The sequence below is a fragment of the Callorhinus ursinus genome, unplaced genomic scaffold (genome assembly GCF_003265705.2).
Source record: "Callorhinus ursinus isolate GAN/ISIS: 27379988/994484 unplaced genomic scaffold, GSC_fseal_2.0 scaffold5, whole genome shotgun sequence".
NCBI lineage: Eukaryota > Metazoa > Chordata > Mammalia > Carnivora > Otariidae > Callorhinus > Callorhinus ursinus.
The window spans coordinates 40,650,187-40,675,499 of NW_027397067.1; the positions used below are offsets into that span (position 1 = coordinate 40,650,187).

Genomic DNA, 25,313 nt, shown 5'->3' on the forward strand with positions numbered 1-25,313 from the left:
TTCTTTCTTTCTTTCTTTCTTTCTTTCTTTCTTTCTTTCTTTCTTTCCTTCTTTCTTTCTTTCTTTCTTTCTTTCCTTCTTTCTTTCTTTTCTTTTTTCTCTGGAGCAAAGGTAAAGAAATGCGTACATAGCAAGACACATTGTTCACTACCAGAGCACTCTTGTTTGCATGGAAAACACACCCAGGAAGTGCAATTCACTTGGTACAAGACCATGGTCAAGACCACTGAGGGAGAGAAAGCTAAAACAGCTTCCCCTTGCAAGCTCTCTGAGTCATACAATCCCATATTCTGAATTCTGCCAACAGGGATGCAGGGCCATGAGGAATTTCAGATCCATCCCAAAGGATAGATAAAAAAAAGTTGCCAACAAATATCAAGAGCAAGCAACGACAAAAATAAGGGTTTGGGCTATAGGTGTAATTAGAGATTGTGGGGAGGCAGAAGGGGAAGAAGTCAGCAGAGGAGGGGAACTACATGGGAGAAAGGGTTCAGAGTAAAACTCTCTAATAAGTCACGGCAGTGACAATTCCTAAAGGTACTTCCTGATTCCCTCACAAAAGCTAAAGTTGAAATTTTCTCCATCTGCACTCTACCTTGCCAGGAGCTCATAAATCTGGGCTCTGACCTCACCATGATGGAGAATTCAGCTGGGAGAACAGGTTGTCCCCTGAGCCACTGCACACGGCACCAGGGGCCACCTGTGAGTCACAGCTTGTGGGAGGTTGGGGAACATCTGGCCAAGCTCATCTCCCGCCACCACCAACGGGTCTGACTCTATGTTACTTGTGTCTGTTTTAAATGTGCCTCTCTCTCCAACACAGCATCTTTGGAACATCAGGATGTTGCATAATGCCTGAGTGGAATCCAAGAACCAAGCCACACATGTAGAACTATGAGAAACCACATGTGGGAGAGAAAAATAACCTCAGCTTGAATATTATTTTTCTCCTCAAAGCAGTAAATATGTTGGAGGCCACACTGAATCTTTGATCCAGCCTGAGAAAGGGTGTGGATGTCCATGCTTACAAACTTGTGCACTAAAGGGACTTGAGGTATGTTTTCAAAGTAATCTTAATAGTTACCATTCACTGAGTGCCTACTAAGTATCAGACAACTCATAAACATTATCTCTGATTATCCAATATGGCCATGAGAAGTTATTATTGTGCTCATTTTTCTAATTAGAAAGCTAACTGTTGAAATAAGAAATGACTCATCAAGTTTCCACAACTGGTAAAGGGAAAAGGTAGGTTTGGACATAGTTTCTTTTGCCAAAGCCTAAGGCCCTCCTCATTGCTTTTTTCCCTATCCATCTAGAAATGCTTAAAGTAACTAGTGATGATTCCCTACAACTCCAATAAGTAGGCAGCTCATTGATCCTCCACCACAGTGGGTAGTAATTCACCAAACCTGCCCCAAATTTACCTCGATTTACTCTTACGGAGTCCACTGAATCCTGTAGAGAAGCCAACTCACAATAGCAGCTTCCAATGGGATCTTTCCTGCCTCCCTTCCTCCTCTTCCTTTTCACTTTGGTCCAACCACAGGGGCTCAGGAATCATAGCTGCCAAGATGAGGGAGAATAAGCTAGTATGCTGAGGGGAAAAAAAAGAAGCCAGTCAAAACCCTTGCCTGGTGATAAGCTCTGGGCCTCCAGTCTCAAAGACACCCAGGCTCCAGTTACACATTTTGAGGGAAAGAGGTTAAATCAAGGTCAGAGGTGGGTTTTGTTTAATTGTTATAACACCAGAGTTGATCTATAATGAATTTACTTGATACTGTGTTTGGGACTGAATGGGACTACAGGAACTTTTATTACCTACCTAAAAGTGACTAGAAATTACAAATACCAAAGTGAATAGAATGGAACATGAACACTCCACAAAAGATTTGAGACCCCTTTGGTCAATACCAAACATGATTCAATGTGAAAATATTCCAGTCCAAATAAGAGTGGGATCTATTTTATCTCTTGGCCAAAGGTTCTTGATCAAGGTCCATAGTGTCCTAAAAAGACCAAGCAACATTTTATGTATATATGTACACGTGCCTTTCTCTGGAGAAGGAATCCATAGCTTTTACCAGAGTCACAAAAAAGATTAAAATTATTCCCAAATCCAGAACTTCTGGAAGCCCAGGACAATCTTAGACTCCAGCTTTAGATCTGGTTTATATCTCCTTTAGATGCAGCGTTGGTCGGTACCCAGCCAATCTTATCTTAGAGTGGACCCAAGAGGTAGGATACAGACTGAACCATGCTCCAGAAAATCCTTTGGATGTGGTTCCAGAAACATCTATGGTTTAGACAGGGAGAAGATAAACGTTAGCTTTGAAATTTAGGATAGAGTTTTCTAGGTTATAGAGACACCTTCTAAGAACTTGGTGGCTCACTGAAGTCACCCCTATTCTGACTATATTTTGACTCTTTTCAGTGAATGGTGATCTGCATATTTTCTGAAACTTTATGCATCTTTTGGCATAAAATGCAAATAACTCAACTGATTTGATTTCCTGATACTCAATTCCTGGCTACTAACCTTCCAAGGCCTTAGCCCCTCTGTAGTGTCCACAGTTGGATTAGGTGATGCCTGTTCTGCCTGTTTTAGCTGCTTCTTGGAAGGCAAAGCTAGTCCAAAGTGTCAGGTTTTAATTGAGCTCATAGCCCTGCAAACCCCATCACCCAAATCATGGCTACCTTTCCCCCATTTGACAAGCTATCCCAACTGTGTCCCCAGCCATTACAGCATCAGCCAGCTAACAGTCACGGAGAGTGAGTTATTAGCATCTCAATCTAGAATTTAAGAAATGCGTTCACAGAAGAACATTACAGGATATCATTAATTTGATACACAGCAAAGTAATTAGGAAAACGTTAACTCTCTTTTAAGAATCAATCACAAATAATAAAATTTAAATTGATCTATGGAAGAGATCAATTAGCTGCTAGAAATAGTATCTTACAGTCGGTTCTCAACTATCCATATTCATAAAAAAGTGGCAGAGATAATCGAACATGGCAGGTAATTTTCAAATAATTAGTATTTGGCTTTAGAACTCTTTATTTATTTATTTGCATCAAAGTTACCTTGCTAATAATGTTTTGCTTATATTAACATTTAAATGAGGATGCAGCTCCCTAGCAAGCAGCGACTGATTGCACAGGAAGACAACACATATCTCTACACGGTGAGAGGAGGGGAAGTCAAATGAGAGATTAAAATTTTATTCTGCATTAAACTTTCCAAACTCAAAAAACTGAGAATGAGCTCTAATCCTCTTGAACATGACCCCTTTGGAAATTGCTCCCTGACCTTCCAGTTAAATACCCCTGTGTGTGCCCCTCCACACTCTGTAGTTCTTCACCACACCTACCATGCCAGTTGTAATTATTTGTTCAATCTCTGTTTTCCACACTGGCGCATGAACTCCAAGGAGGCAGAAGAGAGTCTGTCTTGTTCTACATTTTATCCCCAACACCTGGAAAGTTCATTGGTACATGGTAGGTGCCCAACAAAGTTTCGCTTATTGAGTGAATAAAATCTGCTTCATTCTTTCAAATTATCTATGAAAATGAGAAAGATTTATTTAACATTTACACAGAATATGTAATCAGGTCCCCAAGAGAAAGCCTGATCTGGGGATGGGAGCTCCATGAGCTCAGGAACCGCACTGGCCTTATTCACTGCTGTGCACCAGCTGGGGGTGCAGTGCCTGAGAGGTTGTACGTGCGCAGCAAGTACGATCAAGCTAGTGGCCCTCCCACCTCCGCTCACCCAAATCACAGCTGCTTTTCCCCCGCTTGAGAGGTTATCTCAATTGTGTCCTTAGCTGTTGCAGCATTGACCAGCTAACAGTCACAGAAACTGTTTGGGACGACGAGTGAGAATAACCAAGAAAAAGCTGCAAGGCTCTAACTGCATATTTTTTTCCCCACCAAGTTGCAGAGAGACAAAAGGGAAACGTGACAGAATTTTAAAGAGGGCCGGTAAATCAGAGAGTCAGCACAGCTTTGCCTACCTGGGAACAAACCAAACCTGGTGTTGCTAATGTTTGTTTCTGTGGTAAAATCATTAGTTTCTGTCTGTCTGTCTGTCTCTGTCTCTCTCCCTCCATCCCTCCCTCCCCTCCTTTCCTTCCGCCTCCCCCTCTCCCCTTCCCTGTCTCTGTCGAAAGTTGGTCTCATCTCTATTTATCTACCCTTCAGCTAGGGACATATCAGGACTTCTGAATCTGTGCAGCCAATCTATCAAAGTAGTCTTTTTTTAAACTCTTTTGTTACTCTTCCACCCGAATGTTTCCCTCATGTGGAGTTTTCAGAATGGTAACCTTGACATCAGAATAAAAGTCATCAGTAGTATGCATAGTTCTACTCTGGAATCCAGCGGGGGACCTGAGAACAAGTCAATACAGGCCTTCCACAGTAAAATGAATGGGCAGGAAACTTCCATTCGTCAAAACAACCTTGGAGACCACCTAGTGTAGTGTCCTCACTTTACAAAGGAAATCAAGGCCCAGAGGGCCAAAGTGACCATAACATTGCAGAACCCACAGGAGAGCCCAAGAGTCATCTGGCTGACAAGGGAGATATTTTCTATTTGTCGCCACACTCAAACTCAACAGACAGCTCCTTCCCCTCAGCATGTAGGTGGACAAAAGTCTACCCAATATTGAAAGGGTACAAAAAGGTAAAAGCCTTGACCTAGCTTCCTCCACTAGCAACCATCCTATGTATCCTTCCATAACCCAACTCCTAGAAATAGAATTGGCACTTACTGATTTTATTTTTCCCCCTCAATCTATGGCCCTCTATAAGGGCCGCTATTCAGAATCTTCCCCTCTTCTCCCAGCTCTTGTCCAGCTGCTAGGAGATTTGCTCCAGATTCCAGAATTTAAGTTACTCCCTCCCTCCAGAATATATGGATTCACTTTTCCCCTTGGGGGATTTTCCAAAAGCCTAGGTAACAATCCTAACAACCTCTCAATTAAGTAAGATAGATAATATTTATTACTTTTAACCTAAAGGACACTTGTTTCAACAGGAATATAATTTCACATCTGTGCAGATGGGAGCCAGCTGACAGGGGACTCAACAGATTGATGGAGTCTTGACAAACTCACCTTCTCCTTCCTGACATGTGTACACCACCCTTTCCTGACATCGAGAGCCAAGAAAAGTAAGTCAGAGCCTGGTGCCCTAGTGATGAGCTGACATGTGGATCCTGGGTTCCTCCCCCAAGTAAGCAATTTCTTTATTCAAGTCAGTTTTCTGACTTTTGCATTAGAGGCAGGATATCAGTCAAAATGAATCCTGGCCAATTATTCATGTTCTCCAAATCACATGACATCCTCCCTCCATCAGTTGCCATGGAGTTAAGACGGAGAGGACAGGTCAGCTATTGACTAGAAAAGTCTAGGCTTTGCTGGTGGTATTGTCACAATCTCCAACATCCTAAGTGGGCTTGGGAGACAAAGAAATATCTCAGCATGGGCTCCACTGAAAACAGAGCCTGGACAGGGGTGCCTAATTTGAAAGATGGAGTCATGAGGCAGGGAGCGTTAATGAAAGGAGAAGTGTGACAAGGAAGGTTACAGAGCCATAGCGTGTCACTGCACTGGCCACTGCTGTACCATAAGCCTCAAAGACACGCAGCTGGTCGCTCAGCAGGTGCAGCTACTCAGCCACCTGGGATGTCTCCAGGCAGGCTGTGCATCGAAGCTGCTCAAAGCAGTCCCTTCAAGGAGGAAGGAGGAAAAATGTCTCTGTGCGGCTACTTCCCCTCTTTTATCTCCCAGATTCATCACACAGGGACCTCTTTCACCCAGATTCCGAGTCATGTCACCCAGCTTCCTCAGAAGCTGCTAAAGAAGCCCATCCCACCCAGTACTGCAGTGCCCTGCTGCATCCAAGCCTGAAGTGGCCAAGGGAGCCAGAGACCCCAGGAGTTCAGCTGACCAGCCTCAGGCGGCAAAAACTGCACGGGCCCACGAAGGACCAACCAATATGTCTCAGTGGCAGCTGAAGGCCTGGCAAGCAGATGAGGTTTGAGAATCTGATGAGGTATTTAAGATTATAGCATACGACAGAAGCTAGGATCACAACCACATCCAAAAGCACAGACATGGATCCTCCTTCTTCAACTTTTGCCAAATATCTCCTTGTGCTGAGAGCCTGGACTAGGTCCCTAATGGCAAAAGTATAGTAGCTTTGCCAACCTAGACATTACAAAATCTTAAGTCAAATGATATGTTCCGCTAGATGTAATAATGTTCACGTGCATGCTAAACCCTAGAAACAGACCTTGTGATGGACGACAAAGGCCATCAATGAGCTCCAAAGCACCAAATCCAATGGGTACCCTTTAATGTTTACTTAACTTGACTCTTTATAATATTTCACACAGCTGAACTTTGTTTCAATATGAAACATTTTCCTTCCTTCGATGCCAAACGCAGATCTCCTCTGATTCTCCTCTTCCTTTTTAGTCTCCTTTGGTGGCTGTTTTTCTCTGCTAACTCTATAAAAACTGGTCTTCCTTGGGTGTCCTTTCTCAGTCTGATGCTCTTTTTAGTCTACATGTTCTTCCTGGGGGACCTCATCTAAAACTGCTCCTCTGTTCTAAGGATTTCCACAGCTCCAGACTTGTGAGTAAGACCCGATCCTGGCCCTCAATGGGGAAAAAGACAAAAGACATCAATTTTGATGACAGTGTGTGAGAAAGGCTCTGCTGAAATGTGTTATGATAGCAGTGCACACGGAGAACACTCAGCCTGAAGAATTTGCTTAAACCGATTCTGAAAGGATAAGAAAGGAGTTATTCTGAAAGATGAAAAGAGGGAGAAAATTCCAGGAAAAAAATCTCACGGAACACAGGCCTAAGACAGCATGGGATCAGAGAATAAGCAATGAATCTGAAAGGCGAGCCGAAAAATCTATAGAGACATGACTAGAAAGGGAAGCAGGGGAAGGTCATCAAAGGCCTACCTGACAGGCCATGGTGTCTGGACGTCATCCTGAGAGCAGGATCAAGGCAGGGTCAGCTTTCTGTTTTATAAATATTCCTTTGTGAAGACTGGTTTGGAGGAGATGCCAGGGGAGGATGGAGGCCAACTGGGAGGTTGTTGCCACACCCAAGCAAGACACTTGAAACCATCAAGAGTTTGGCAGTAATGATCTTTGTTTTTCCCATCTAAAGGAATTTGCACGAGGTAAATCCCGAGCTAATTCCAGTATTTTTGTCTATATACTTACGGAATAATGAACTGCTTTCTTGATTCTCAAACATTGACTTGATTTCTGGCAGGCAACTATTCATTCAGGGTTCTCCAGCAACTCTGGGAAATAAAAACTATTTTGTAATCGTCTATTTCTCTAGCATTTTCTTTTGTTCATTTAAAAAAAAATGTTTATCGACCAGTTACAGGAGAAAAGTTCCCCTATCAGTTACTGTCACAGAAAGAGGACACAAGTCCCCGGGAAGTGATATTCCAGTGGGGCACAGTCAGAAAAGGGGTCAGCTGTGAAGTGGGACAAGTGAAAGAGGGACCGAGAGAGAAGCTCGGGCAGTGTGACATGCATGACTGCAGGAGAAGGAGTAAGTGTTTGGGAGGTTTGAGTTCACTTGAAATGACTAGGATCTCAGTTAGGCAGGGGTGAGGGGACAGGTACCCCTGACAAGTTTCCAGGGCCCAACATCACTGTGGAACAGCTAAGTTTGGTCAAATTGGCAGGTGTATAGAGGGACACAGTACAAAAAGAAAAACGGTGGACAGTTCAGGAAGACCTTAAGATCCAGGCTGAGGCAACAACAGAGTTGAGCTGTTGGAGCAGACATCTTCTGGGGCATCTGTGTGTCTCCATGAAGGCATTCCACAAAGCCATTTGCGGTGTACTGACTCAGCAAATTATCCCTACAACTGTTTGAACTAAAGCAAATTGAATCCATTTTCACATTGACAGCACTGTCTTATTATTAACCCAAAGAAGACGAGAGCTTCCTCACAAGTAGCCACTGTCAGAGCAATTACCTTGGTGCAGCCTCAAACTTTCCCAGTCCCCTCATGGCTCCTCATGGAAACAAGGCAGTTCAAGTGGGCCCACAGAGCTGTCTACATGTGTATTTCTTTTCACCTAGAGGAACCTTTAGACTTTAGAGGCCAGAGCCGCTATTTTATGAAGCCTGTGTGAAGTCAAATTCCCTAACAGCACATCAAGACGTAATCTTAAATCCATGAGGCCGAAAGCTAAAATGCACTAGTTAAGAGAACAAGTTAATAGGTTAAACTCACATCCTAAATTAAACTCAGTGAGGAGACCTAGAAATAAGTTCAAGGGGCTCATTCCCTTCAAGGGAACCCTGAGGAACCCTACCTGAAAGGTATGGCAACAGAGAAAAAAAGAGAGAGAAAAAGATAACGGAGAACTAGGGACCAAGAACAAAGTCTCTGACTTCAATAAGGGTCAAAACAATATACTCCAAACTGTTCCAGATAGAAAAAAATATTCTGTCCAAAATTAAATGATATTATGTATAGTCATAGTTGTGAATCTTTATACAGTAACTTGGCAAGACAGAAAAATATTTTATCTCTTAATTTGGTGGCATAATCTATCTACTTCATCAAATGTTAAGGTGCAAAAGTCAGATTAATTCTTTCATTGTTAATTAATATCTATCCCGGGTTTCTGTCTGGTTTTCTTTTCATTTGTGTTTGTTTTCAAGATTTCTTCATCTGTATACCATAATTATATGTTCTCATCAGAGAAGAGTCCTTACTAAGTTCAGCTTAGTCCTTACTCCCTTCTAATTCTTTCCTCTTCCTGTTTCTCACCTGCCCTTCCCTTCCCAAGGCCAAAATGGTGGACAGAAGGCAAGTACAAATGAAGCAGAAAGATACTGTGGTAAGCGTGTTGATAGAAACAGTTCCTATCTTTCCTCACCTCAAAACCCTGGCGCCTGTGTGGCTCAGTTGGTTAAGCATCCAATTCTTGATCTCAGCTCAGGTCTTGATCTCAGGGTCGTGAGTTCGAGCCCTGAGTTGGGCTCCACGCTAGATGTGGAGCCTACTTAAAAAAAAAAAAAAAACCTAACAATACCTTCACAGTCTGGGATTTGGAATTTAGAACTACTTTTCCCACCTTTGTTGTCTCCTCCCAGTGGGTTATTATCATCTCATGTGAGTGCAGAAGGATAGAGGATGAGTAAGCTAGACCATGTCCCACACGGCACCCTGTTTTTACTTTGGTGTGTAAGAACCAAAGAAGTTCAAGTTTGTTATATAAGTTTTCCATTGCTGCTGTAACAAATTGCCACAAACTGGGTGGCTTAAAAAATAAAAATCATTTTCTCACAGTTCTGCCAGCCAAAAGTTCAAAAATCAAAGCCACACTCCCTCGGAAGGCTCTAAGGAAGAATCCTTCCTTGTCTTTTCTGGCTTCTGATGGCTGCTGGTATTTCTGGACTCCCTGGGCTTGTGGCTGCATTGTTCCAATCTCTTCTATGTCTAATCACTGTGCCAGCCTCTATGTCTTTTCTTCTATTGTCTCAAGTCTCCCTCTGCCTTTCTTTCACAAGGATATTTGTCATTGGACTTAGGTCCTACCCAGATAATCCAAGATGATCTCTTCATCTCAAGATCCATAACTTACTTACATATGCAATGGCCCTTTTTCCAAATAAGGTAATAACCACAGATCTCATGAATTAGGACATACACATATCTTTTTGGAAGCCACTACTCAAAGCATTACAATGTCCACATATAGAGGGGTAACTTTCTTGCTGGCTACCAAAGCCCTGCCGCAGAGAGTCAAACACTCTCCCAAGCCAACCAGTGCCACAAATATTATCCCGAGACTGAGTCAGAACACTAGACTGGTTAAATGTGCATCCAAGAAAAGCAAATGGCAGTCTGTTCCTATTGGAGAATTTAGACAAAGGCTGAGAATCATCAAAGCAGTGACTCTTTCAGCAGGAGACAGAAATAGTTGGAACACTAGGATTTAGGTACTTCGTTTACATGCCACTTGTCAACTATTTTAATACGTACAGGCTATTGTTAGTGTGAAGTCTTTTGGAGAGAAATATGCTCAAAATGGTGACATTTTACCTCAAAAAATGATACAGAACCCTTTGCCTTCATGTTACATTGCATTTCAAAAGAAGGTAGATATTATGCTGTCTTGTACCAAATGCCCTTAAGATTTTTTTTTTTTTGAAAGTGTAATATAAAACATCTTTTTCTCTGGCTCTAATCCAATTTCTTTGAGTGATGTGTAAACCTTACAATTGTTTGTAGCTCTGTGTCAGTATCCATTACTTTTGAAATGACCCCTACATTTCACATTCTATATAACATTTTCCTGTCTTCTCTGGGAATTGCAGAAGATCCTTCATAGACACACTAATTGCTTGTGACACCCACAGTCCTTTTGAACACTGGCGTTTTCTTGGTGAACCAGTAAATACTCTGTTATTTGGAGAGGACATTGTTGCAAAACACTTTCCCTGAATCTTGCTTTCCACTTAAACATCATAATCACACAAGGCTGAGTTATAGCTTCACGGCTGCCCATGCATATTGTACTCTTAGCATTACAGGACCTTCAGAAACAACTCTGTCTGTCAAAGTACAAGTGGTGATTTCTTTTGTGGGTATATTAATCTCACAGAAAATAAGCATTACGATTTAGACAATAAAGCTTGCAAAAGACCTATCAAATCTATATTTTTTAAATGCTTTACATTACATTCTTCCAAAACACACCCCACTGCATTGACCTTTAAGCATATGAACCTCCGCAGGGAAATTCCTTAAATCCATATTATATGCATAAAACCTCTAATTCAGCATTTAGTGAGGAAAATAGATTGTAGTTGGTGCTAAAATGTCAGTGAGTCACCCACATCTGACAGTAGATTTGCTGAATGACAAACAACAGCATTAAGCTTGTCTTAAAAGAAAACGTAGCGTGGCTAAAAACACTGGTAGGTCCAAGGCAAATGTTCAAAAAAAATAGGCACATTCTAGTACACCAATATCTGACTCACAAAGATTCCTACATATAAACTGTAGGTTGCAGTCTGTCACCAGCACCAAGAACCATTCCCTACTCACATTGTTTTCCCCTAACCCAGTTGCAGTTTTCTGGTTTTTCCTTCTTCCTGGCCACAAGATAAATACCCTAATTTGCCCAACCTCTTCTCCTCGCTCTCCCATTTCTTGCCTTTCACTCCTCACAACTTGGTGGATTTTAGACAGGTCTTCTCTTTTTTTTTTTTTTAACTGAAATATATTTGACATGTAACATTGTGTAAGTTTAAGGTACTCAACATGTTGCTTTGATATATTTTGATATTGTAGTATGATTGTCTTTGGAACGTTGGCTAACACCCCTATCATCACATAATTATCATTTCTTTTTTGTGGTGGGAATAATTAACATCTAGTCTCCTAGCAAGTTTGATGTTTATGATACAATATTGTTGTCTATAATCACTGTGCTTGCGCATTAGATCTCTAGGACTTCTTTATCCACTAGTTCTTTCTGAAGCATCCACATGTCCTTATCGCCCTCGATCCTCTTGCTCTTCCAAGCTCTCCTTTAACTCTTCCACTGTGACTTCAGAAAATCTCCATGCCCTTTTTTCTTTTCCTTACTTTGTTCCATTTATGAGTCAAATAAAATTACTGTAGTCACGACTGAGAAGCGTTAAGTGTACCGTTCACAACATCGTAAAATCTAGAGAAAGGAAAGCCACACAATTAGAAGTGAACTATGGCATAATAAGGGATCAGCATCTCGACCACTGAGCCCTTCAGAACACCCACAAAAATCTTCTCTCTCTAATTTAGTATCATATGTCCCTCTGGTTTGACTGATCAGCTTCAAGGGCAGACATTCAAAGTAAATTCAAAGCAGTTTCTTACCTATTTTTAATCTTTCTGTTTTATTCACTAGCATTGTACATACTGTTTTCTCTTTATTTTTTTTTAATTTTAAATATATAGTCATTTGTTTCACTGTGCTAATAAGACTTTGTAAGCTTTCAAATTAGTTCCATCATATTTGGAATCTTTTTCCTAGCAATATACTGAGTCAAGATGCAAATGAATGCTTAAAGAGTGACCCACTGTACGTTGATGATCATATTATTCAGTGTTTTCCCCATAGACAAACCTCATCTATTCAATGCTGCATCTAAGACTAAGAGTTGCTCATTTTTGTGTGTAGGTTTTTTGCCACCCAAAATTGAAAGAGTTAATAATTTCAAAGATTCAGAATTCTCTAAGCACCTTTCAATTTATTTTTCCTTCCTTGTTTCCACACAAGCAAACCAAATGCTCCAAATCTGCTTAAAAGGGATAAAGAAGACATGGCCCATATATACAATGGACTATTACTCAGCCATCAGAAAGGATAAATACCCAACATTTGCATCAACATGGATGGAACTGGAGAAGATTATTAGTGAGCTAAGTGAAATAAGCCAAGCAGAGAAAGTCAATTATCATGTGGTTTCACTTATTTGTGGAACATAAGGAACAGCATGGAGGACATTAGGAGAAGGAAGGGAAAAATGAAGGGGGAGGAAATCGGAGGGAGAGATGAACCATGAGAGACTATGGACTCTGAGAAACAAACTGAGGGTTCTAGAGGGGAGGGGGGGAGGGGGATGGGTTAGCCTGGTGATGGGTATTAAGGAGGGACGTACTGCACGGAGCACTGGGTGTTATACGCAAACAGTGAATCATGGAACACTACATCAAAAACTAATGATGTACTGTATGATGACTAACATAACATAATAAAAAAAATTATAAAAAGAAAAAAAGGGTGATCCTTGGTCAGAAATCTGGGGATTTGGGAGGGGGCAATGTATGGTTCATTTGGTGAATCTAACATTTTCCATTTTACAGCACATGTGTATATTCAACATTTCTTCATTCATTTATTTGCCTCTTTGTTGTCTTTCCTACTAAGGAGTAAGCTCTGTAAGAGCAGGGATTTTGTCTATCTCTTCTTCCCCAGTGTCCCTGGTACCTAGACTGGCATAAAGTTAATACTCAAGAAACAACTTTTGAGCAAATAAAATATTTAATTAATCAGTTAGTCATTTTGATTATTTAGGTTCTGGTTGGCTTTGCCTTTACTTATTTCATCATTTTAAAAAGAAAAAGAAGACCTAAGCATGTGTATGCTAGATTTAGAATCCTAGAATCTAGAGCTGGAAGAGATCCTAGAAATTGTGTCATTTAAAATATTGATTTTAGAGTCACCCCCACACAGGCTTGTTGTGGAGACGTAGCCGGACGCAGTCCCTACCCACCGTGGTCTGTAGTGCTTGCAGCTCTTCTCCTTTAAGATGTTTGAGGAAGTGCACCATGGAGAGGAGGAGGTGGAGACTTTTGCCTTCCAGGCAGAAATTGCCCAACTCATGTCCCTCATCATCAATACCTTCTATTCTAACAAGGAAATTTTCCTTCAGGAGTTAATCAGTAATGCTTCTGATGCCTTGGACAAGATTCGCTATGAGAGCCTGACAGACCCTTCCAAGTTGGACAGTGGTAAAGAGCTGAAAACTGACATCATCCCCAACCCCCAGGAACGCACTCTGACTCTAGTGGACACGGGCATTGGCATGACCAAAGCCGATCTCATAAATAATTTGGGAACCATTGCCAAGTCCGGAACTAAAGCATTCATGGAGGCTCTTCAGGCTGGTGCAGACATCTCCATGATTGGACAATTTGGCGTTGGCTTTTATTCTGCCTACCTGGCGGCAGAGAAGGTGGTGGTTATCACAAAGCACAATGATGATGAGCAGTATGCCTGGGAGTCTTCTGCTGGGGGCTCCTTCACTGTACATGCAGACCGTAGTGAGCCCATTGGCCGGGGTACTAAAGTGATTCTCCATCTTAAAGAAGACCAGACAGAATATTTAGAGGAAAGACATGTCAAAGAAGTGGTGAAGAAGAATTCGCAGTTCATAGGTTATCCCATCACCCTTTATTTGGAGAAGGAATGAGAGAAAGAAATCAGCGATGATGAGGCAGAGGAGGAGGAAGGGGAGAAAGAGGAAGAAGATAAAGATGATGAGGAGAAGCCCAGGATTGAAGATGTGGGCTCAGATGAGGAGGATGATAGTGGGAAGGACAAGAAAAAGAAAACAAAGAAGATTAAGGAGAAATACATAGATCAGGAAGAACTGAACAAGACCAAGCCCATTTGGACCAGAAGCCCTGAGGACATTACCCAGGAGGAATATGGAGAGTTTTACAAGAGTCTTACTAATGACTGGGAAGACCACTTGGCAGTCAAGCATTTCTCTGTAGAAGGTCAGCTGGAATTCAGGGCATTGCTGTTTATCCCCCGTCAGGCCCCTTTTGACCTCTTTAAGAACAAGAAGAAAAAGAACAACATCAAACTCTACGTTCACCGTGTGTTCATCATGGACAGCTGGGATGAACTGATACCAGAGTATCTCAACTTCCTCTGTGGTGTGGTTGACTCCGAGGACCTGCCCTTGAATATCTCCCGAGAAATGCTCCAGCAGAGCAAAATCTTGAAGGTCATTCGCAAAAATATTGTGAAGAAGTGCCTTGAGCTCTTCTCTGAACTGGCAGAAGACAAGGAGAACTATAAGAAATTCTATGAGGCGATCTCTAAAAACCTAAAGCTTGGAATCCATGAGGACTCTACTAACCGGTGCCGCCTTTCTGAGCTGCTGCGTTACCAACTTCCCAGTCTGGGGATGAGATGACTTCTCTTTCAGAATATGTGTCCCGCATGAAAGAGACCCAGAAGTCCATCTATTACATCACTGGTGAGAGCAAGGAGCAGGTTGCCAACTCCGCTTTTGTGGAGCGAGCGCAGAAGTGGGGCTTTGAGGTAGTGTATATGACGGAGCCTATGGACGAGTACCGCGTGCAGCAGCTCAAGGAATTTGACGGGAAGAGTCTGGTCTCGGTTACCAAGGAGGGCCTGGAGCTGCCTGAGGATGAAGAGGAGAGGAAGAAAATGGAGGAGAGCAAGGCCAAGTTCGAGAACCTCTACAAACTCATGAAAGACATCTTGGATAAGAAGGTTGAGAAGGTGACAATCTCCAACAGGCTAGTGTCTTCACCCTGCTGCACTGTGACTAGCACCTATGGCTGGACGGCCAACATGGAGCGGATCATGAAAGCCCAGGCCCTTCGGGACTACTCTACAATGGGCTATATGATGGTCAAGAAGCACCTGGAGATCAACCCTGACCACCCCATCGTGGAAACGCTGCGGCAGAAGGCCGAGGCAGACAAGAATGACAAGGCAGTCAAGCACCTGGTGGTGCTGCTGTTTGAAACAGCTCTGCTCTCCTCCGGCTTCTCACTCAAGGATCCCCAGACTCACTCCAACCGCATCTACTGCATGATCAAGCTAGGCCTGGGCATTGATGAAGATGAAGTGACCGCAGAGGAACCCAGTGCTACTGTTCCTAATGAGATCCCCCCCACCTTGAGGGTGATGAGGATGCCTCTCGCATAGAAGAAGTAGATTAGTTCTACCTGCAGACCTTGTGCCCTCTGTATAGTGTCTCCATGGCTCCCCAGCAGCCCCGAGTGGCCCCGGTTCACCTGGTTCCCTCTGCTGATGTCTAGTGGTTTTTTCTTTTTTTCTCCTGTCTTTGAGGCAGGAAAGAAGGCCCTCAAGCCCTATCCCTTCCGATATTTGACGGGGTTTGGATATGCATTGTGGGTGTTTTGTTTGTTTGTTTGTTTGTTTATTTTGTTCTGAGATTAAAATATGCAAAATAAAGAAAATAAATAAATAAATAAAATGCTGATTTTCTAACTGAGGGAATAGGGTAATAGGGAAACAGGCTAAGTCATATGATGCCCAAAGGCCCATCACAGCTGGGTAATGGCCAAGTTGCTATCCCAGTAATTAAACCACTGGGCCTCTCTGGGGGACACAGAGCCTATCCTTCCCATAGTAGGAGCTGGTGTGATCTTGTTGGTTCACCAGAATATATGTAGATCTCTATTTGCAAAATAAAACAAAAGGTGTGATAAAGGATTGTGTGACAGAAGGAGAATACTTTCCTGCATTATTTTTATTTAGCCGACAAACATTTATGCACCGGGGACATGAGTGGCTTGTGAGAAAATCAGAACGAGGAGCACGAGCACCACCATGTGTACCAGCCTTGACCGGATCCAGAGCTTAGACACAGCTGAGCTTGGAAGGGAACATGGGGCAGATTCCAGGAGACAAAGCTCAGAGTCACTGTTTCACTTCATCTTCACAACCACCCCGTAAGGCAGCGAGGAAGACACTGTGCCAGTTGTACAAACGAGGAACCTAAAGGTGAAAGTAGTTGGCAAACGGCTCCAGGTCACCCGGGTAGTTGGTGACAAGAGACAAAATGAAGTCCTCTTATCCCATGACAGTTCAGTGTATTGTTTTCACTAAGCAAATGCGTGTACTTTCTTGGTCTCAAACTGTCTTTTTTTTTGTCCTGAATTAGTTGGATTTAAACCTACCTCCTACCTGCCTATCCCTCCTGTCCCCAGATCAGGACCTGAGCCCTTGGCTAAGATGTTTACACACTCTACTTTTGTCTGAAAAAATAATTATTATTTGTTCTCCTTAGTGCTCTACACAGGGAATGCATTTCTCTTCTTACAAGTCTTCAAATGGTTAACTGACAAATATCGTAAACCCTAGAAGAATGTGTAGCCTCAAGATTCTGTGGTTTCAAGGTGTCCCCTGCGGAATATATACTGAACTTTCCCCTTCTCTCTCCTCTCTGCTACCCATAAAAACATATATACACTGTGTGATTATAATGACAACCCCTTTCCACCTGAAATTGTTATCATCACAAGCACTCATGGATTAGACTAAGGCAAATATAACAGAGGCCACTGGTGGGGGTTGAAGTGGAAGATCATTGCAGGTACACCATAAGAAAAAACCTGAATAGGTGCTGTGGTGGGAAGAGAGGTAATGTACGATGGCTGGATCACAGAAGGGGGTCATTGGCAGAAAAGGAATATCCAAAAAAAACCTTAGGAGATGCTAAAATAGGAGACAAGTTGCTAAGGCCAGAACAAAGACAGAATAAATAGTGCAATTACCCCCAGTTGCCTCTGACCATCTCTGCAGCAAAATGCCAACCGGGTACTTCAGTTTTTGAAGAAACCAACCGGAGAATATTGGTGAAAAGGCGAATTGTGTCTTCAGTGCCTTTTTTAAGGGACCCAAGGCACAGACAGCTCTTCTCATGTGACCATGACCATGGCCGGCTGCAGCAGCTTAGCAAGGCCAGTACCAGTAGAGGGTCCCTAACTGTGTGGCAAGCCTCCATCATCCCATCCTCCATCATTTGGCCCCCTTAGAGGCCTGGGTGCATCCTGCATGTCTAAGCTCCATTCACCCCTCCCCTTGTGCTCAATCTCCCCCCACTGTCTACCCCTTAGATCTATGGGTACACATATCCACTGCACCGCAGTCCACTCTTGTAAGGACAAACTGTTTCCTTGAAAGCCAGCTCACAGGTTTAAGCAGAATTTTGAGTTCCCCAGATATGGTCCACCCAGAGCTAGGCACTGGGTGGGCATATCCTTTTGGCCATCTCCCCACTGTCTCCTGTCCTCAGTAAGAGCAACCAGAAGATGTCCATGAGTACTTGGGACCAAGGCCAGACCCTGACTACTTGGGTCTAGGGGTAACATTGAAACTTGGAGCCATATGCGTAAAAGAAGCCAGTAAGTTTTCAGGTTCAGAAATCCTGAAGTAGTTCTTCACAAAGCCAATAATTGTGATTTGCAGGATTTCTGATACTGAAGCCCAGCTTCTTACTGATAAGATGAGGAGGGAAAAAAATCACAGAAATTGTGTATGATACAGTTAACCTGTGAACAAGTACACACCTTTTAGACTTAGACATGAAATAGGACATGAATGTATTCCCCAAATTAAAATGGATGTCTTAGACACTCATAGCCTAAACTAAATAATCCCCCCAGCTTTATTACCTTTTACATTAATTCGAAGAGAAACTTTCAACTTTGGATTGTAGAACAATTATAAGGACAATGGATGCTTCCCTTGGCTCGTCCCTGGAGGTAAAAGCATAAAAGCCCATCTAGTTGTTTGTAAGTGTGGGGAAATGGAGCTTAATTAATCTAGTTTTGGGAATGCTAGATAATATCTGTGTTCAGTTGCTTATACATTATGCTGTCCAATTAATTCTTCCCAAGGACGTTTACACAAGATTATTCAGCTCAAAAGTTCTGGCTTGAAACTTTTCAAGGTCCTTGGGGTGACCATGAGAAAGAACACATTTAAGAAACTATCAACCTTCTTTCAGTCTTTCGTCCTGGTTGGAAGCTGTGCTCTTCTCAAAGGTTAACGAGGTTGCAGAACCTTCAGGGAGTGTGGCCAGGACACCCATTTCAATTGCTCTCACGTGCTTCTCTTGTTTAATTCTCGGAAGCAAAGTCTGGAGCCTGTGTTCTAAGATGCCTGCCATTCAGCCCACCAGGGCTTCCTTCAGAAGCTGGCTGGGCCCAGAAACAGTCAGACGCCCTTGGAATCTTTAAACGTTTTTCTGACAGAAGGTTTGGCTATTTCTTCTCCCGGTGCTCGTTTTAAAGTTAAGCACATGAACACACATTTTTTGAATCCCAAAGAAGACTTTTAATTGATTCCCTGAATATTTTAAGGTCTACTAATTCTATTGATGTTGCAAAACTGCAATTCATTCCAGATGCTGTTCTAATCACATTCATTCACAGGCTTATTTTTCCCTGCCAGCTAATATTTTACCTTACATCAATAAATCTTCAGCTTTCTAGCAAAATTGTGTACAAAATAAAATGAATTGCCCAACCTCCTGATTGTTCCACAGGGGTTGGGTTACCCAACACCCCTCCCTCGGAGATGATAAACTAAAGAATGCAGATGCTACTCATTTGTGACATGTAACATTGGATTATTTCAAGTACAAGTTTTCTTGCATAGTTGACCCATTTAATTTTTTCTTTTATCTTACATAAAGTGAGAAAGGAACATAACTGTCACTCAGATGTAGATGAAAGATCTTACAGTAGGTTAAAATAACTCATACACCAATGTCCTCTATGGGACATGGTTTCTTTTCAGTAATGATGTTTAATTAGGATGTATCCGTCCATGGTGTCTTTGTCCATTTTTGTGTACTGGCAATAGCTTATGGGGAAAAAAAAATGGCCCAGAATCAAATGTGCAGCATATGTCATTAAAATAGAGAACAGGCAAATGACCCACATGGCAAACTAACCAAGTCTCTTGGGATCATTTGCTAATGCTGTGTGTACTGGAAGAAGAGGAAATAGGAAAACCCATCCACAGAGTTCAGAGCTAGATCGCTCCAGATGAACTGGTAAATTTTCTGTCATTAAACAATAAGAGTCCAAGAGATATAGAATTATGGTTAAGAAACCACATGGCCCTGGGGCACCTGGGTGGCTCAGATGGTTAAGCGTCTGCCTTCGGCTCAGGTCATGATCTCCAGGTCCTGGGATCAAGCCCCATGTCGGGATCCCAGCTCAGCAGGGATTCTGCTTCTCCCTAACCCTCTGCCTCTCCCCCTGCTTGTACTCTCTCTGTCTCTCTCTCAAATGAATAAATAAAACCTTAAAAAATAAAAGAAGCCACATGGCCTTGACTTCTAGCATTGCTGCATATAAGCTGTGAGCGTGGGTAAGATAATTAACCTGTGTGAAACCTACATTCTTCGTATATTGAATATAAAATAAAATTTTGCAGGTAAGGTGTTTAATATAGTCCCTGGCATATAATAAGCCCTTTAAAAACGTAAGCTAAAAGAAAAAAAAATAGTTGTGTTTTGCATTCAACTACCATCACTTCTCTTAAACTGGGTTTTATGTCATAATCATAAGCCAAAAATTTTTCTACAAGGCCCTAGAGACGTTACTTGACTCCCACCTCACTATCTCATTATAAAAACATCACTACCCCTCTCATCATCCACTTCTACCCTCCCACACTCATTTAACTGCAGTCACACCAGCCTCCTGGTTGATCTTAGAACATGGCAGGTGCAATACTGCCCAAGAGCCTTTCTATTTTCCATGCCTGGAAATACTCTACTACCAGATTTCTTCATGGCTTATCCTCACAATTCCTGTACGTCTTTGCTCAAATCTCAATTGTTTAAGGAGGTCTTCCCTAATTATCCTCATTTAAAATTCCACCCCTGCTTCCAAACATTCCATATCCCCCTTCCCTGCTTTTTCTCTGAAATATTTATCACCACCTGACATACTATACATTTTAGTTGTTTATGTGTATGTTGACAGTCTTCTCAACAGGAATATAGGTTTTGTCAAGAGAAGGCCTATTTTTCTGTTTTTGAAAGTAAAAAAAAGAAGAAAATAACAAACATGAAACACAGAAAGGCAAAATAGTAGTGCACAGAATTGAGATACAAGACAAAAAATTAGCATAAAACTTGAGAGAGGAGTAAATGGAGTTAAAGTATTTTAAGACCTTTTAACATCAAGAAAATGGATAAAAAGAATCAAACAATATTAGTCTCTGATAATTTAAAGATACATATTGTATACTTCAGGATAAGTCCTGAAAGAGTAGTAATTGTACAGCTACCAAGCTGATGTGATGGGGGAAGGGAGACAAGAATACATTATTAATAAATTATCTATCAAAACACAAGGCAAGAAAGAACAAAAATAGGAGAATAAAGAAGGTTAGGTAAATCGAAAACAGATATAAAATGGGAGATTTAAACTCAAATGTGTCAGTGATTATATCATATGCTCCTATTAAAAGACAAAAATGGTCATATTGAACTTTTAAAATTTACTATATGATGATTATAAATAATACATCTCAAAATAAGAAACGAAATTTGAAAATAAAAGGATAAGCCATGAAGAGAACCTTTAATGCATATTACTAAGTGAAAGAGGCCAATTTGAAAAGGCTACATATTATATGATTCCAACTATATGACATTCCAAAAAAGGCACACCTATGGAGACAATAAAAAAGTCAATGGTTGCTAGGGACGAGGGGGAGGGGAAGGAATGAAGAGAGCAGAGAGGATCTTTAGAGCAGTGAAAATAGTCTCTAGGATATTATAACGATGGATATATGTCATTACACATTTATCCAATCCCACAGAGAGTATACCAAGAGTGAATCCTAAGGTAAACTATGGATTTGGGTAATGATGATGTGTCAATGTAGGTTCATACTTGGTAATAAATGTACCATTCTGGCGAATGATATTGGTGATAGGGGAGGCTGTGCATGTGTGGAGATGGGGGTACATGGGAAATCTCTGACCATCCTCTCAATTTTGTTAAAAGGCTGCTCTAAAAATAAATTCTTTTAAAACATATACAATTAAATGTACAAATCTTAAAAATAAATCTAAGAATTAGAAAAATCAGAACAGTCCTATAATTCTTAAATTTATCAAATCAGTAAGTAAAAATTCCCCCCAAAAGAACTCCAGATCCAAGTTTTATTGGTGAAGAAATAACTACAATTCTACACCAACTTTTCAGAGAAAATAAAAATAGTTCATTTTTATAAGACTAGCATATGACAGCCTTTTTATAAGACTTGATGCCAAAACCTGACAAAACCATTATAAGAAAGGAACTGTGGACCAAGCTCACTCATTTACATATGATTCCAGTAGTATACACAGATAGCAAAACTCAGTATTACAAAAATATTGGTTCTCCCTCAAGTTTTTTATATATTCAAAGAAATCATGTTTAAAACCCCAACATTTAGACTGAAACAGGAAGAAACTGACAACCTGAATAGGCCAATAACCAGTAATGAGATTGAAGCAGTGATCAAAAACCTCCCAAAAAACAAGAGTCCAGGGCCTGATGGATTCCCTGGGGAATTCTACCAAAGATTCAAAGAAGAAATAATACCTATTCTCCTGAAGCTGTTTCAAAAAATAGAAACAGAAGGAAAGCTTCCAGACTCATTCTATGAGGCCAGCATTATCTTGATCCCCAAACCAGGCAAAGACCCCATCAAAAAGGAGAATTTCAGACCGATATCCCTGATGAATATGGATTCCAAAATCCTCAACAAAATCCTAGCTAATAGGATCCAACAATACATTAAAAGGATCATCCACCACGACCAAGTAGGATTTATCCCTGAGATGCAAGGGTGGTTTAACATTCGCAAATCAGTCACTGTGATAGAACACATTAATAAGAGGAGAGAGAAGAACCATATGGTCCTTTCAATTGATGCAGAAAAAGCATTTGACAAAATACAGCATCCTTTCCTGATTAAAATTCTTTAGGGCGCCTGGGTGGCTCAGTTGGTTAAGCGACTGCCTTCGGCTCAGGTCATGATCCCGGAGTCCCGGGATCTAGTCCCGCATCGGGCTCCCTGCTCAGCAGGGAGTCTGCTTCTCCCTCTGACCCTCCCCACCTCATGCTCTCTCTCTCTCATTCTCTCTCTCAAATAAATAAATAAATAAAATCTTTAAAAAAAATAAAAAAAATAAAATTCTTTAGAGTATAGAGATAGAGGGAACATTCCTCAAGTTCATAAAATCCATCTATGAAAAACCCACAGCAAATATCATCCACAATGGGGAAAAGCTGAGAGCCTTTCCCTTAAGATCAGGAACACGTCAAGGATGCCCACTCTCACCACTATTGCTCAACAGAGTACTAGAAGTCCTAGCAACAGCAATCAGACAACAAAAAGAAATAAAAGATATTCAAATTGGTAAAAAAGTCCAACTCTCTCTCTTCACAGATGACATGATACTTCATGTGGAAAACCCAAAAGACTCCACCCCCAAATTACTAGAACTCATATAGCAATTCAGTAATGTGGCAGGATACAAAATCAATGCACAGAAATCAGTTGCTTTCTTATGCACTAACAATGCAACTGTAGAAAGAGAAATTAGAGAAACGATTCCATTTATGATAGCACCAAAAACCATAAGATACCTTGGAATAAACCTAACCAAAGAGGTAGAGGATCTATACTCTAGGAACTACAGAACACTCATGAAAGAAATTGAAGAAGACACAAAAAGATGGAAAAATATTCCATGCTCATGGATCAGAAGAATAAACATTGTTAAAATGTCTATGCTACCCAGAGCAATCTATACCTTCAATGCCATGCCGATAAAAATTCCAATGACATTTTTCAAAGTGCTGGAACAAACAATCCTAAAATTTGTATGGAATCAGAAAAGACCCCGAATCGCCAAGGAAATGTTGAAAAAGAAAAACAAGCTGGGGGCATTATGTTGCCTGATTTCAAGCTATATTACAAAGCAGTGATCACCACGACAGCATGGTACTGGCACAAAAACAGACATATAGACCAATGGAACAGAATAGAGAGCCTAGATATGGACCCTCAACTCTACAGTCAAATAATCTTCGACAAAGCAGGAAAAAATATGCAATGGAAAAAAGACAGTCTCTTCAATAAATGGTGCTGGGAAAATTGGACAGCCACATGCAGAAGAATGAAAGTCGACCATTCTCTAACACCCTACACAAAGATAAACTCAAAATGGATGAAAGACCTCAATGTGAGACAGGAATCCATCAAAATCCTAGAGAACATAGGCAGGAACCTCTTTGACATCGGCCACAGAAACTTCTTTCCAGATACATCTCCAAAAGCTAGTGAAACAAAAGCAAAAATGAACTTTTGGGACTTCATCAAGATAAAAAGCTTCTGCACAGCATAGGAAACAGTCAACAAAACCAAGAGGCAACCCACAGAATGGAAGAAGATATTTGCAAATGACACTCCAAGATCTATAAAAAACTTCTCAAACTCAACACCCAAAAAACAAATAATCAAGTCAAAAAATGGGCAGAAGACATGAACAGACATTTCTCCAAAGAAGACATACAAATGGCTAACAGACACATGAAAAAATGTTCCCCATCAGGGAAATTCAAATCAAAACCACATTGAGATACCACCTTACACCAGTTAGAATGGCAAAAATGGACAGGGCTAGAAACAACAAATGTTGGAGAGGTTGTGGAGAAAGGGGAACCCTCTTACACTGTTGGTGGGAAGGCAAGTTGGTACAGCCGCTTTGGAAAACAGTGTGGAGGTGCCTCAGAAAATTAAAAATAGAGCTACCCAATGACCCAGCAATTGCACTCCTGGGTATAGACCCCAAAGACACAGATGTAGTGAAAAGAAGGGCCATATGCACCCCAATGTTTGTAGCAGCAATGTCCGCAATAGCCAAACTGTGGAAAGAGCCGAGATGCCCTTCAACAGATGAATGGATAAAGAAGATGTGGTCCATACATACAATGGAATATTACTCAGCCATCAGAAAGGATGAATACCCAACTTTTACATCAGCATGGATGGGACTGGAGGAGATGATGCTAAGTGAAATAAGTCAAGCAGAGAAAGCCAATTATCATATGGTTTCACTTATTTGTGGAACATAAGGAACAGCATGGAGGACATTAGGAAAAGGAAGGGAAAAATGAAGGGGGGGAATCGGAGGGAGAGATGAACCATGAGAGACTGTGGACTCTGGGAAACAAACTGAGGGTTCTAGAGGGGAGGGGGTGGGGGGATGTGTTAGCCCGGTGATGGGTAGTAAGGAGGACACATACTGCATGGAGCACTGGGTGTTATACGGAAACAGTGAATCGTGGATCACTATACCAAAAACTAATGATGTATTGTATGGTGACTAACATAACATAATAAAATAAAATTTAAAAAATTTAAAAAAAAATTCCCAACATTTATTTCTAAAGAAACTGAAAAGCATTTTCTCCAATTATATAAAAATGCAAGTGGCTGGGGCCCCTGGGTGGCTCAGTCAGTTAAGCATCTATAGGCTCAGGTCATGAAACCAGGGTCGTGGGATCAAGCCCTGCATCAGGCTCCCTGCTCAGTGGGAAGCCTGTCATTTGCTCCCCCCTGCTTTTGCTCTCTCTCTCCCTCTCTAAAAAAAAAAAGAAAAGAAAAGAAAAGAAAAAGAAAATGCAAGTGTTTAAGGATATGCAAGCTCTTAAAGAACAAGATGAGAGAATTTGTTCCACTAGATAGCAAGACTTATTATAAAGTTATTATAATTTAGAAGTGTGATGTTGGTAAAAGTTTAACAAATAGACCAATGGAATAAAATAGAAAGTCTAGAAGTAGATCCACAAGTATATGGACATTTACTTTATGACAACACAACAATGCAATTTAGAGGTAAAAGGATAATCTTTTCAATAAATCAATCAGTTGGGTAT

The 25,313-nt window shown here is 41.3% G+C and overlaps 1 pseudogene; it reads left to right on the plus strand.

Moving 5' to 3' along the window:
- The first annotated feature begins 13,305 nt into the window (after positions 1-13,305).
- On the plus strand, positions 13,306-15,542 carry LOC112823224 (heat shock protein HSP 90-beta pseudogene; annotated as a pseudogene).
- The last annotated feature ends 9,771 nt before the right edge of the window (positions 15,543-25,313 follow it).